At 40.0% G+C, this 13404-nt stretch overlaps 2 protein-coding genes across 2 annotated transcripts in view; both read left to right on the forward strand.

Annotated features, from left to right (window-relative positions):
- ATXN1 (ataxin 1) overlaps positions 1-13404 on the forward strand; it is a 458573-nt gene that overhangs the window by 23333 nt on the left and 421836 nt on the right. The gene's annotated exons all lie outside the window — the stretch shown is intronic.
- The window catches only part of LOC135970357 (uncharacterized), a 429298-nt gene that overhangs the window by 23333 nt on the left and 392561 nt on the right, over positions 1-13404 (forward strand). The gene's annotated exons all lie outside the window — the stretch shown is intronic.

The following is a 13404-nucleotide window of genomic DNA, read 5'->3' on the forward strand; positions in this document are numbered from 1 at the left end:
CTGTTGGGTTTTAGCCCTATTCTACTTTCAAAATTCTTAACTGGATGCCTTCTATTTTGCTTTCTTTCTGTGTTTATACTAATTTACTACTTGGGTTTATTGTTTTCTTACTTAGAAACTACTTTTTTTTTTGTTTTGTAAATGCATAGCCCTTAAAAATATAAAACAGTTCCAAACAGTTCCAACCTGTTCATTCTTTATACCTTGACCATCTTTTCTGTCTTATTGCTGAACCATCGCTTCTCTTTCTACTTCTCTTCTGGGATTTCATCTTGCTCAGCTAAAATTCTAGTGTGTGATTCTGAATATTATGGCTTGAGTTTCCTGACCAGCGTCTTGCATCTGAGTCCATTTCCTGTGCTTAAGGCTGATGGCATTCCATTCACTGCTCCTGGTCAAAACTGAAACTTCTGCTAATGAGATTAGGCCTTACAACACTATCAATTTCTTCATCTCTATTTCTTGCTCCATTGTTATTTCTCAGAGATGAAAATCTAGTTGTCATTAAGAGATTCATTTTGGCGTCACTTCCTCAAGTTCCCTTGGATTTTTCTGTTCTTCATACACCCTACAGCTTCAAACTGCAACAGTCATCAACTGGTCTTTGACAAATGAGTTGTCTCTACACATGGTTTACAATATTACACTAGCTGTTTCAAAATAATTAAGCTTCTCTCTGTGTTCCTTGCTTTGGGTCAGGAACTTTACTTCCTTTGCCGCGCAACACAGAAGTTAATCACAAATGGGTCCTGTGAACCAAATAATTAAAAATAGAGCAAAGTTTCTGAACCAGGCGGTTGGCAGAAACGTCTGTACTTCCATCTGTGCATGGTTAGGAAAATATTTCATGCTATTTAAATAGCATCAGCTTTGCTCTCTTTTGTGTGAGAGTGTGTCTGTGTGTCTATGCGTAATTCATTGCTTTGAAGGTTTGTTTGACTGTTAGATAATCGTATAAAAAAAGTTACTGGCAAGGAAACAGGAAAGCAAATCCAGGTGTTTTGTACATACATTCTTTACTTACCAGTCTCTGTGAAGGAGCAATGATCTTGCTTTTGCTTTTCTCTCTAACTGAAAGTTTTTGCTTTGTTAGGTGCTGCAGAAAACTAAATAACATTGCATTTTCACTTAGACATCTTTATGTCTCTTGATTTTCCACTTATAAATAACCTTTGCTAATGGTGTGGGGAGCTGTTCTTATGTATCCAAAATGCTGGTGAATCTATTTCGGTTTGGAGTGTGGCAGATTAGGAATTTCTGCTCTCTGGAAAGGGGGTTTGTGCCTAGAATATGCATCAAATTCGCAAACACTTTGTGATATACGTGCAGACACGTGAGTGACTGGTTTTGACAGGAATTTAATCCTTCAATTGGATTTCCCTTTGTTCTTGTGAGTAATCAGTATCTCATAAAATATATCCAGTTTTGGCTAATTGTACAGCTGTGATATAACTTTAAGTTTCTAAGATATAAATTACTATGTGATATAAAGATAATTCCCCTCTAGTATTTTTCTTTTGTAACAGTCTCTTTTTACTCCTGAAAAGCTCTCTGTTTTAAGGTTGATTTCATTGTGCTAGGAGAACTGTTGTGTTAGATAACAACTAATGCCCAATAAATACACTGAAGGGAGATTAGGAACTATTAAAGAAAAAACACAAAAGAAATGTCTTAATTTCATTCTTCCAGAGCATATATATTTCCCAAAATTGTCAGTTTCTTTATGTTTCTAAAATCTTACCAGGGGAGGCATATTCTTAATACTTTGATAATAGAATTAAACACTGAAATCAAAGCTGTAGATTGAACATGCTCACATTAACTGAAATTAAGGAAAGAGGAATACATTTCATTATTAATGTATCAGTGAATTCTGGAGTTTAGCTATGAATGTCAGCTGTAATCAATAACAGTTGGATTATTTAGGCAGTTTGTCATTCATGAAATTTAAATCAGAAGGGTCTTTAAACATCTTTTTGTCTAATCTCATTTTGCATTCAATTTAATTCTATTTTTTCTCAACCTACTATGTGCAGAGTCCTATGCTAGAAGGGAAAAATAAGGCTGAATAAGTTGTGGCCCATGTTCAAACAAATTAATTTTTGATTACTCTTTGCTGTTTTTCTCTGTATTATTTGAGGGACAGCTTTTTGTTTGTTTGTTTTTTTGAGATGGAGTCTTGCACTGTTGCCTGGGCTGGAGTGCAGTGGCACGATCTCAGCTCACTGCAGCCTTTTAAAAAGAGCTAAGTGGATCTTCCTAATGATTGTTCTTCGTCAATGTAAAATATTAAGACTTAATGCATTTTGTGAACTCTGAGTACACCTACAGGTGAGTGGCAGATATCTTCATACTTTCAATTACTGCTGGATTTTGTCTGTACCCCAAGACAGAATTTTGGTCTTCTCTTATATATAGCAGTTAAATCACTAATATTAATGAGACTTCCCTGAAAGAGTGCCTGGATATTCAGATTCTTCACACTTTTCTTATAAACCATTAGATTTGTTTCCCCTATTCATTTGAGCATCTTCTGGTGACATATGGAGTGTCTCTTAAAAAAGCGGAACTTGATTGCTGATACTTTTATTCAATAAATCATTGTTAATACATATTTATTTGTGATCAAAAACATAAGGGGGGAGTGTACACACTCAAAAAAGGTCACAATGCAGGGAGTCTGTTCTTTTAACAATAATAATGGCTGGCTGGCATACTGAGGATTTAGGATGTGTCAGTCACGGTACTAATCACTTAATCCTCACAGTCAACCTACATAGGTCATTATTATCTCCACCTTACAGATAAGGTAACTGGGTTAGTAGCTTGCCCAAGGTCACAGAGCTAGTAAGTGCTGGGACTGGGATCCAGTGCATGCCATTTTAACCTTGGACCCTGCCTGTGCTTTTAACTAATGACACTCTATTGCCTACCACCTGTGTCATCGTAGAACTTGCACAGTTGTGTTCAAAAATCGTTTTTACTAAATATAAAATAAAATACGGTAAAATAAAAATACAAACGTATATTCACAAAATAAATGTAAATTATAAAAAATGAGGGTTCATGAACGCTCCTTTAACTGTCCCCCCATATTTTAAAATTACCATCAATTTGATATCCCCTATGTGGACCTCCCCAGTCTTGTCACATTCTTCCCACCTCAGAAGGAACCACTGTAGAAACATGATGTTTTAAAATAGTTTTAAGACTGGGCACGGTGGCTCACGCCTGTCATCCCAGCACTTTGGGAGGCTGAGGCGGGTGGGTCACTTGAAGTCTGTAGTTCGAGACCAGCCTGACCAACATGGTAAAATCCTATCTTTACTAAAATACAAAAATTAGCCTGGCATGGTGGCACACGCCTGTGGTCCCAGCTACTCAGGAGGCTGAGGCAGGAGAATTGCTTGAACCTGGGAGGTCGAGGCTGCGGTGAGCTGAGACTGTACCACTACACTCCAGCCTGAGCAACAGAGCGAGACTCCATCTCAAAAAAGTATACATATATTTTTCACAAAAGTACACAAAAATGCACGCTAGCCAGATCACTGTTTTATTTGCTCTCCTTTCTCTCTTCTTTTTTCCCTACTTTTTCATCTCTTATCCTTCTTCCTTCTTTTCTCGCACCATCATGGAGCACAAAGAAGAACTGGGTCACAACAAACCTCCTTTAAAAGGTTAAGGAGAGTGTTCCTTGCTGGGATGCCCAGGCCTGTGTCATGACTAGTGTTGGGAATTCTTGGTGAGATGACAATATTTTTGCCTCATTCAAATGAGGAATGCCCTTCCAAGTAAAGTGTGCTATGTTTTGTAGCAAACAGAACACCTGAGAAGGATGGTTTCATATGACTGTGCCAACAGATCTTTCACAAACTTGTCAGGTTATAATTCACAAATCTTAACTCTATAGACATTTTTGTTTGTTTGTTTGGTTGGTTGGTTTTTTTTTTTTTTTTTTTTTTTTTTTTTGTAGGGTTTCACTCTGTTGGTTGCCTAGGCTGGAGTGTACTGGTGCGATCTCCGCCTCTTGGGTTCAAGAGATTCTAGTGTCTCAGCCTCTGGAGTAGCTGGGGTTTTACCATGTTGGCCAGGCTGGTTTTGAACTCCTGACCACAAGCAATCCACCCACTTTGGCCTCCCAAAGTGCTGAGATTATAGGCATGAGCCACTGCACCCAGCCAGTGGTTCTTTTTCATTTGAGACAGAGTTTTGCTCTTATTGCCCAGGCTGGAGTGCAATGGCGTGATCTTGGCTCACTGCAACCTCTGCCTCCCGGGTTCAAGGGATTCTCCTGCCTCAGCCTCCCAAGTAGCTGGGATTACAGGCATATGCCACCACACCCAGCTAATTTTGTATTTTTAGTAGAGATGAGGTTTCTCCATGTTGGTCAGGCTGGTCTTGAACTCCCGACCTCGGCCTCCCAAAGTGCTGGGATTACAGGTGTGAGTCACCGTGTCTGGCCTGGTTCTTTTTTTTTCCAAGAGGTCAGTTCTCACTCTGTTGTCCAAACTGGAGTGCAGTGGCATGATCACGGCTTACTGCATCCTTGAACCCTTGGGCTCAAGTGATCCTCCCACCTCAGCCTCTTGATTAGCTGGGACTACCGCTGTGCACCACCATGCCTAACTAATTTTTAAAATTTTTTTGTAGAGACAGGGTCTTGCTATGTTGCCAAAGCTTGTCTCGAACTCTTGGCCTCAAGCCATCCTCCCGCCTTGGCCTCCCAAAGTGTTGGGATTACAGACATGAGCCGCTGTGCCTGGCTGACATGTGGTCCTTAATAGTGTGGCTCTTAAAATAGCAAACATTTTTGGGAACCAATGTGAGGGCACTTCATAACACAATCAAAAACCATTAAGTGGAACATGTTAAGATAATGTAACCTTGTTGCCCCTTAATGCTTTAATGCAGCCTTTCAGCAAGTAGTAATACCTGGTACAGTGGGCGTGAAACTCAGAATGGGTGCTGGTGTGGCAGGAATAAGAGAATTCTTTCATCAGTTGGAAAATATATTTGAATAACTCACTACATTTAAAAAATAGGTAAACAGGCTTTTGGTTTTGGTTGCAAATTGCACTCAGCCATAGAAGTTTTTCAAGGGCCATACAATTCTGTAGGAGGAGATGGCAATTTAATGCAGTCTTAGCTGCTTAGGATTTAGAACTATGTTACTTTTAATTTACTCCATGAAATTACAAAGACATGTAATGAAGTTAAAAAGATTTCAAAAGAACCACGTCTAGCCACACATAAAAGTGCTTAATAAGGGCATATGTGTATAAGTATATTAGTCATTTGCACATATTTACATATGTATGTTTTGGTTGCTTAATATTTTTCTAGTGCTGCATGCATTTGTATGTGTAAATACAGTGCGAACCCTTTATAGAACTAGTGTTGGGGGACCCTTTTATCAGCTATTATGATTTGGAGCTTTATCAAATGGAGTGATTTTTTTGTGTGTGCGAGATGGAGTCTCGCTCTGTCGCCCAGACTCAAGTGCAGTGGCGCCATCTTGACTCCCTGCAACCTCTGCCTCCCGGGTTCAAACAATTCTCCTGCCTCAGCTTCCAAAGTAGCTGGGATTACAGGCGCCCATCACCACGCCCGGTTAATTTTTGTATTTTTTAGTGGAGACGGGGTTTCATCATGTTGGCTAGGCTGGTCTCAAACTTCTGACCTCAAGTGATCCACCCGCCTTGGCCTCCTAAAGTGCTGGGATTACAGGCGTGAGCCACCGCACCCAGCCGGAGTGATATTTTCCAGTGGTCATGATTCTGGCCTGTACCACCAAGCAGTGTAACAATGAGATTGAAGTGTGACTATGTGAGTCTGCCTATTTTTATGTTCTATCTCTTGTCTTTTTGCTTGGAGAAAAATTATGTTGAAAGACTACAGTGTGCCTATTAAGCTTCAAATATGAAAAAAGAGCTACATATGACACTTTGTTGCAGTTAGTCCATTGTCTCAAAAACATGCCGTAAAAATATGATTACTAGAAAAGTCTTGGCAAATGTAGCATGAGTGTTGCCCGTTTAAAAGCCGCATTTGAGTACTCTGAAGTACTTTTCTGTGACAGCTATTACTATAAGAATTGGCACCAGCTAAGAAAATTTACAGTTTAATACTTTAGAGCAAATAATTGCTTAGGGTGCTTTAAATAGCACAGGAAATGTGTAGAGTGTTTACTTGACATTTGCTATATTGAACACTAATACTGAAACAGATTCTTTGACCACAGAGAATGCCAGTGTAGGAGGGGTGGGGGTAGGTGGGAGAAAGAGGCGGAGAAGAAAACAGCAATACAATTAGATAAAAATTAAATGACAAATGTGCTTTTTCATGATACAGAGATATCACCGGGAAAGATGCCCATTTGTTTGATCACTAGTAGTCTTCTAGTGTGGTAGCAGAAAGCAATGTACAGACAGCTCCCTGGGATTAGGTTCCTCATGCTAAAGGCTGTGTTCACCAGATGGTCAAAGCCTTGTAGCCCTTGGCCGCTCTGTTTTATTTTTCAAGCTCCTGAAAGCAAGAGGAATGACCTCCCTTTTTATTAAAAAAAAAAAAAAGAAAAAGAAAAGAAAAAGAAAAAGAAAAGAAAAAAGAAAAAAAAGCCTCTCTCGTTATCTGTTTAATCTGCACATGCTTGTAATTTTTTTTTTTTATGACTGCTCTGATGCCCTCATTTCTCATTGCAGCTCAGTGCTTGTGATGTTTTTTCCCCCTGTATGCATCTTGCGCTCCCAGAATCTTCTTTTCATTTTCCCCTGGCTCTGTTAATACGGGTCTTATCTTAGAATGGGGTCTAGTGCAGTTTAGTGTAGCTCTTAAATGCAGAGCATTTCTTTTTGCACAAACTGCTTATCGTGGATTGTGTTTCAGTTGCACTTAAAGGGAAAAACAGAGTATATTTTAGGCTACTAAACCTCCTTCCATTTGTAGGCATTTGAGCCAGTTATACAGTGTCTTTCAGGGAGTTTTAAATGAATGTGTTAATAACCAATGGCACATGTGATAGGTCCAGGAATGTGAAATTGTGCAACGTTAATGACATTTGTTCAAGCTTCTTCCTTCTATCTTGTCAACATGAGCTACTTTTAAATACACAAAGGAATTTGAAAACACCAATCAAAAGTCAAAATTTCACCCTGCAGCGTGGCCCGGCACCCAGAACACTCAACAAGAGGAAGGGCTGTATTTATGGCTTTTCCACTGACTTGAAATTTGACCTTGAATAAATCATGTTTAACTTCTTTATGCTTCAATTAGCTTTTGAAAGATATGTGTGGTTGTGTTTAGCCAGTGGAAAGGCAATAACTGAAGTTCACAACAAAAGGAGAACTTGAAGGGAAATTTTGTTAGGAAAGAACAGTGGACAAGAATACAATCTTCAGGCAGGATGCTATTCCTAAAAACTCTTAGTACGCGTGGTTCCTAAGGAAGGTAGGACATTTTCTTGTAATATTCTTTTCTATATTTCGTAGAATTAAAAAATATGTTATTATACATAAATATTTTATATTATATGTGTATAAATATATATTTTATATATGTATACTGTTTTACCCTTTAACTCCAGAGAGCTTTGCGTTCATACATCTTTTTCTATAACTTCTACCTATAAAGGGATTTTTAGTGATAATCTTGAATTTAAATTGTAATCAAGCAGTAACAAACTTCATTTAATATGCAGACATTTAATTTTATAAAGGAAATTCCAAGTTATGGTTCATTTTAATTTATTAATTTATTTATTTTGAGATGGAGCCTCACTCACTCTGTCATCCAGGCTGGAGTGCAGTGGCACGATGTCAGCTCACTGTAACATCCACCTCCTGGGTTCAGGCGATTCTCCTGCCCTGGCCTCCTGAGTAGCTGGGACTACAGGCACGCACCACCATGCCCGGCTAATTTTTGTATTTTTAGTAGAGATTGGTTTCGCCATGTTGGTCAGGCTGGTCTCGAACTCCTGACCTCAAGTGATCTGCCTGCCTCGGCCTCCCAAATTGCTGGGATTATAGGCGTGTGCCATCGTGCTTGGCTAATTTTTAAAGTTTCTTCTTTTTAATCTGTTGCCACCTCTGAGAGGAGAGATTTTTCATTCATTTGGGGAAAAAGGAAGAAAGGTAATCAACATTTATTGAGCACCTACTGTGTGCCAAACAGACTGCTAAGCACTTGGTCCTTGAGTGCCCTATGTGATTGATGTTCAGAGGACCATTTTCTGCATGTCAGGAATCAGGTGGGAGGGCCAGAATCCACAGAACAAAATTAAATAGAACCGTTGCAACAGATAATTTAAAAGAGGGACCTTTTAGTTCGCGGCACCCAAAGCATCACAGTATGGGCTGTGAGATCTCAGTAAACCAGTTGCTGATAGGTTCTCCCAAGTCGGAGATCTCCATGAGGGTTAGATGGCTGGATTGCAACATGGTGCTCAACCACATCTCCCTGGTTAAGCCATTTCAGTTATTGCCTCATTTAAGTTGCATTGCTGTAAAAAGGACATGGGTATGACAAGTTGCAATGCCTAAAAGTCGAACGAAAGAATACAGGCTTTGAATGTTTTTCAGAGCTTGACTCCAGAGTCCCAGATGCAGTTTCAGGGTGAGTAAATACAAAGCCAACAGCTCCAAGTTTAGATGAGAAAACATTTCAAAGAAAGCCAGCGAACGCTTATATATTTAACACAATATCCATGACTCATTTTCTCTTTGCTCTCTCAGTCCAGCCGTTATTCATTTACCGCTAACCCCACAGGAAAGCTCCTTTTGAAGTCTGCCTTTGGCTACTTTGCAAAACATATAAATATACACCTTGGGAGAATAAGGGTGAGAGAGAAAAAAGGCAGAGGTCACAATTTTTAATCCTGGTTCTGCCAGTAACAAACCTTGTGACCAGATACTTTGTACAGTAAAGGGGGATGTTTTTAAAATCCATTCTCAGTTGCCAGAGAGGCAGGCAGTCATCATTCTGTAGGAAGGCTTGTTTCAGGATTTCCCAGATGTCTGCTGTGTTTGGATTGCTGAGGTCCCTAAAGAACCTTCCATTTGAGTCAGCTCGAATAGGCTTTTGGAAGTAGCCCTGGAGGTGTGATAGCACCTTAAAAATTCTTAGTAACTAGGACTAAATAGTCAGAAGGAGAACTGGAAGGAATAGAAGCTGGGTGACGAGGAAGGGAATGCCAAGCTCTCCTGCAGCTGGAATCCACACTTGGTGAAGGTTGTGCCTGTGTGCTCATCTGTGGTTGGCTGTACCAGAATTTTGGTATCTCTCTGGTTCGAATACCAGCCCTGGCATTTACCACCTTGGCCAAGTCCCTGAACCTCTCTGTGCCTCAGTTTCTTCATCCGAAGAGTAGGGATTATAGTCAATGGAAGGACTAAGAAAATCAATACATGTAATACCCCTAGTATTCACACTTCACCTGCTATGATGATATTAACATTCTCCTTTGGAGTTTTCTAATTTATTTGTTTAGCATTTAGGGCAAAATACCAGGCATATGGGTGATGGTGGTAGTGGAGTTGGTGAGAGGGAGACCTTGAGTTGTAGAAAGGGTGGGCAGAACCTGGTTTCTGCCCTGCATCCCAGATGTTGCCCATACATATCCTGTTTGTTTCTGACCGCCCTGCTTTGCTCTGCGGATTCCCAGCCTCTCTTCCTTTACCTGTCCTCAGTCTGCCCCACTGTCCATGCCCAGCATGAATCTCCACTTCTCCAGGACGGAAAGCTTTTCCCCAACTGCTTCAGCCCAAACCAACTTCCCTCCCCACTGCCCTATGTGCACAGCTTACTTGATCGTGTCATTTATTGCTTCATTTTGTGGCTTAGATGTCTTGCGTCGTGGTCAGACTCCATGTGACTGGAGGCGTTTGCCTCTTCTCAGCATCCAGGGTACTGTGGCAGAAAGAGCAAGGAGCAGGGAGGGAAGGGACCTGCTCTCCTCTCCAGCCCTTTCTCTGTGATAAACTCAGCATGCTCCAGGCATTTGATCTCTGTAATCCTCAGAGCCTCTTCATGCAAAATGAGGGTCTAGACCACGTAACCTCTACATTTGCCCTTGCAGCTTCCCCATTTTAGAGTAGTAGATGGTGAATAAATATGGCCCGAATGAATGAACAAATGTGCAGTCTCAAGTTGCTCAGTTGTGGCCTACGTTATTTTTGTGCCCACTGGCATCTCTGCTTGGTGAATGGAGGAAATGGTCTCTGATGAATTTTCTCTTTCAGTGGACAGAAATTTTGTTAATTTTGATCATTTTATAGTCCAAATTTGTGGGCACATTGAATTAATATTTATACTAGTAATTTGTCTAAGAAGAAAAGATTTTTGTGCTAAAAATAATATAAATAATGTCACGGACTAATAACAGTTAAGAGTAAAGAATAAAGGAAATTTGTTTTTAAGCACTTTGGAAGTTCCTGTTTGCATGCATTATATGATTATATATACATAATTATGTATTACATTATTATATAAGCTCTCTTAGTCTATTCATTAAGTAATTTGATGATCATTTTGAAGTTTTTTTATAAGTACTTAAGAGAGTTAAAACTATATTTCTACTTAAAACTTTGTAATTTGCTTTGGGAGGCCAAGGTGGGCGGATCACGAGGTCAGGAGATTGAGACCATCCTGGCTAACATGGTGAAACCCCGTCGCTACTAAAAAAAGAAAATAATTAGCCGGGCGTAGTGGTGGACGCCTGTAGTCCCAGCTACTCGGGAGGCTGAGGCAGAAGAATGGCGTGAATCCGGGAGGTGGAGCTTGCAGCTTGGATTGCGCCACTGCACTCCAGCCTGGGCGACAGAGCGAGACTCTGTCTCAAAAACACAAACAAACAAACAAAAAAAACTTTGTAATTTGGACTTGTTTTCTTATTAATATTAGATGTCTTCTCTGAGCCCAATTACTGAGTATGTAGTAACTTTTTTTGTGTGTTAGGATAATTGATAGAGATGGTGGTTCAAATTTTCGCATCAAACCTCACTTTGGAATTATTTATTTTCATTTGTTCTCTTACCTACTAGTACATCTAGATCCAAAATGATTGCTTTTTTATTATATTTGATACATCTATTTGCTTTGTGGTTTTACTGATACTTGAACGTCGTATACAATTATGAAAGATTTTGACCTTTAGTCAGCTTAATTTGCTTAATTAACATAATTTACTGGAGGAGAGAAAGAGAAAACAGACTTGGTTACTTATTTATGTTTGTAACCACCTTTGTATATGTAATAACACCAGAGCAGGCACTTCATAATTGAAAAGGCTTTAGGGTAATAAGTCACTGTCTGTTTCAAACTGTGATGACCTTCTGGAAAAAAATAGCTTTTGTAATATTTGTCATACTGGCCCAGACCCAGAAAGTAGTATGTTCCATGTCTAATTTTACTTCATGTGGCTTGAACTCTTGAGCAATCCATCTGAAGTAGGACCCTGTTAAGAAATTATTCTTTTTTTTTTTTTTTTAATGAGATGGAGTTTTGCTCTTGTCACCCAGGCTGGAGTGCAATGGCATGATCTCGGCTCACTCCAACCGCCACTCCCAGGTTCAAGCGGTTCTCCTGCCTCAGCCTCCTGAGTAGAGTGGCTAGGATTACAGGCACGCACCACCACACCCAGCTGTTTTTTGTATTGTTAGTAGAGACAGGGTTTCACCACGTTGGCCAGGCTAGTCTTGAACTCCTGACCTCAAGCGATCCACCCGCCTCGGCCTCCCAAAGTGCTGGGACTACAGGTGTGAGCCACCAGGCCCGGCCAAGAAATTATTCTATGTTATACATCATTGGGTGCAAGAGGTCTTAGTAATTTGCATTTAAAAATGATAATTGGTATCATCTACAAAGAAGAGTTCTACCTCAGTGTTTTAGTTTAGCAATGACACTAAGATATTATACATATTAAAATCTCTTAATATTAGTGGGCAGAACTGGGAACCCTTCACTTTTTCTTTTTTGAGATGGAGTCTTGCTCTGCCACCCAGGCTGGAGTGCAGTGGTATAATCTCGGCTCACTGCAGCCTCTGCCCCACTGGGTTCCAGCGATTCTCTTGCCTCGGCCACCTATATAACTGGAATTACAGGCACATGCCACCACAACCAGCTAATTTTTGTATTTTAGTAGTGATGGGGTTTCGCCATGTTGGCCAGGCTGGTCTTGAACTCCTGACCTCAGGTGATCCGCCTGCCTTGGCCTCCCAAAGTGTTGGGATTATAGGCGTAAGCCACTGCACCTGGCTGGAACCCCTCCCTCTTACAGTTCACAGAGTATAAGAAGCTACTTTCTAGGGCTTCATCTTAATATGGTGATTGAATTCTGTATTATGGCCAAAAGGAAAATTATGTGGGTATTGTGGGGAGGAGGACTCAGAGGGCTAGGGGCAAAGAGGGCAGAGAAATATCAGCTACCTTTAGTTAGCGAATATTTACCAGTCGTTCCTGCCCATATGCACTTGTTCCTTGCGTACTTGGATCTGAATTGATTAAAAATGTCTGTATGTATTGAGTGTTTTCCCTTAGGAATGCTTAGGCTTTCTTTTGATGCTTTTTTTTCTCTTCCTTTAAAATGGTGCAGGAAAATGTTGGAATAAACATAGTCAGCTTGTGAAAGGATGATTCTCTCCCTTATCTGGGCATAAATATTGTTGAATGTGAGAATGTGGGAGTAGCTACTGGGCCAAATATGCACAATGAGTGCAAGTGATTATTGACCTTACTGATGAGAGCAAGGAAGAGAAATACTTTAAAACTATTTTCACAGGGCATTTCAACCAAGACGTTTTTCTGAATTCGGTTTCTGATTCAAAAACTGGATTTAGCTCTTTTTCTTGTTTGTTTCATCTGAACGAATTTACCCTGAATTGAATGGGAGAGTGTTTCTTAATCCCCCATGTCTTTAGCAGTGAGTCATTTCCATGTTGTTGAGACATTTTCTAGCCTTTATTGCTGTGTGTAGTTCATGCTTTTCTCTGGATGTTTTGACTCCTTAAGGAGCTCGCAATAACAAATTAACAATCACACTCCTCTGGAATGAAAACACGCGGTATCGGAGTAATAAATAGCAGTTCTCGAAACCTAAATAAACACAGAAAACTCAGCTCTCATACTTAAGAAGGCTCTGGAGGAGTCCAGTGTCCAACGTTACAAGCAAGACGCACCATTTAGAGCCAAAGGAAGTTAACATACTTTCATTTTAATTTTCCAAGGGATCATGTTGTAAAACCATATAGCCACTTTCATTCTTCAAAACTTAATAAACAGTTGGTTTTAATCATCTGACCTGCCTTCTCTCAAATGGATCATAATTTAGTTTAACAGGTTTGACATTAATATAAGTTGTGTTTCTCTGGGAAACTCATGTTAGCCTGGACTTCTCCACTTTCTGTCTTTCTC

The sequence above is a fragment of the Macaca fascicularis genome, chromosome 4 (genome assembly GCF_037993035.2).
Source record: "Macaca fascicularis isolate 582-1 chromosome 4, T2T-MFA8v1.1".
Lineage (NCBI taxonomy): Eukaryota > Metazoa > Chordata > Mammalia > Primates > Cercopithecidae > Macaca > Macaca fascicularis.